Genomic DNA, 1,883 nt, shown 5'->3' on the forward strand with positions numbered 1-1,883 from the left:
TGTATTAATTAAGAAGAAAATCTGCATAAACGTTGTTTTAATAAACAAAATTTATCTGTGATGATCGAATGACAGATGGCAATTTCTTTTGACGTATGTACTTTATATCGTGTGATAAATGTATTTTCCTCTTTGACACCTCCTGATAATGTGACGCCGTCACTCTTCCTGAGAGATTTTTCCATAAATCTCGATGATCCTCCAGAATTCTCTCTGATCTTCGGGAAATCCGCTTCTTTCTAGTTTCTTGATTTTTCTTCGTTCGTTACTTTATGATTTCGGACAAGAACGAGTTAATTTGTGCAATTTTTATTCGTTTCAAATGAAATCGAAATCTGATTTTTAAATTGCGATATCGATATTCTTATTTCTTTTTTTTTTAATCCGAAAATAAAATTTTAACAAACTTCAAAATCGTTTTCGATCTGAGAAAATATAAAATTTCTATTTTATAATCATATCAATTAAAATAAATAAATGGAGCAATTTATCGACTCAATTTAAATGAGAAAAAATGACGAAAGATTCTCGAAATTAATTTGAGTGGATAAAAAGTCGAATAAAAAAAATTACAGGGATAACACGTGTTCTCTGGAAAATTGCAATTCAATCGTTACGCAAGGAAACCATAATCGATGCAATTGTTAAGTCTGCGGCGAGAGATCTTTGCATGGAAATTTTGTTGCACCACAATTCTTAGACCGTGTTCGTGAATTGTTTTTCATTGGTTAACAGTGTTTGTAGAAAGCAATGGATATTACACCGATTACTCGAGTTACGAGTTCTGGAATGAGCCACTCTCGTTAGTTACCATTTATATCGACCGAGTCAACGCTTACCATCTGATTTGTCCATTTTATTTTTTTCCTCGCCATTCATCATTTCTTCCGCTTATTACCCTTCTCAAGGATTATCATTTATCCCTTTTAACAGTTTCAACAGGGTGTAATTCACGTAAATTTTTATCGTATCCAGATTTGCTTTCAGATTCTCATTACATTTATTCTATATTTTTCAACATTTTCAATTAATAATATATACATTGAGTGTGATAAATAACATTTTTCTCTAATTAAATGTTGTCATTCCAGTAATAAATATGCAATAAATAAGCGTAATAATTCAACGAATAATATAACAATAGATAAAAATTTAAACATGTATTCCAATATACGTTTTATAAATTGAACATTATTTCTTTTATTTTCCTTTTACTTTTATTGTAATAGATAAAACATTGATTCCATGGGATTCCAAGAGTTTTAAAAATTGGAATAATTTTCCCATGTTTCAAAATTCAAATATAAAAACTTTCCTACCACGCCTCTCAAACGAACAAAACCACCTTTAAAAATCCATCGACGTTCTGCTGTATGACGTCACGTCGAAATGAGCATTTCCATCTTCGAAAGAGGGAAACTTTTCGTGGTTACAATTTTTTCTTCGACTTTTTCCGAGTAGAATATTATTCCGTCGAGCGAAATACTGTGGTGGTGGTATTTTATAGGTCGTGTTCCAGGCCCGAATAAACGGTCGTTGACACAAATTTTCCACGGAAAAAAAAGAAAAAAAAAAGAAAAAAACCCTCGCTTGAACCGAGATTAAAAAAACATTCGGGAATTCGCATGAGAGGTTTGATACAATTGTGCGATTTTTCGATCGATTCTGAGGATCGAAGCAAGCACAAAAGTTGGTAAATAAATATTGTCTTTGTTTTACGAGGAATTGAAGCTTATGATGAGAGATGGAGAGATATAAATTTTTTTTTTTGTGGTTGGAACAGTTATTATTCTTTTAATTATTTGTTTTCCATTAATTAAAAATTTTATATCTAATTGATGAAATCATTAATCCATTCTTTTCTATTAAATCAATTGATCATT

Source organism: Apis dorsata, unplaced genomic scaffold (assembly GCF_000469605.1).
Source record: "Apis dorsata unplaced genomic scaffold, Apis dorsata 1.3 scaffold_196, whole genome shotgun sequence".
Taxonomy (NCBI): domain Eukaryota; kingdom Metazoa; phylum Arthropoda; class Insecta; order Hymenoptera; family Apidae; genus Apis; species Apis dorsata.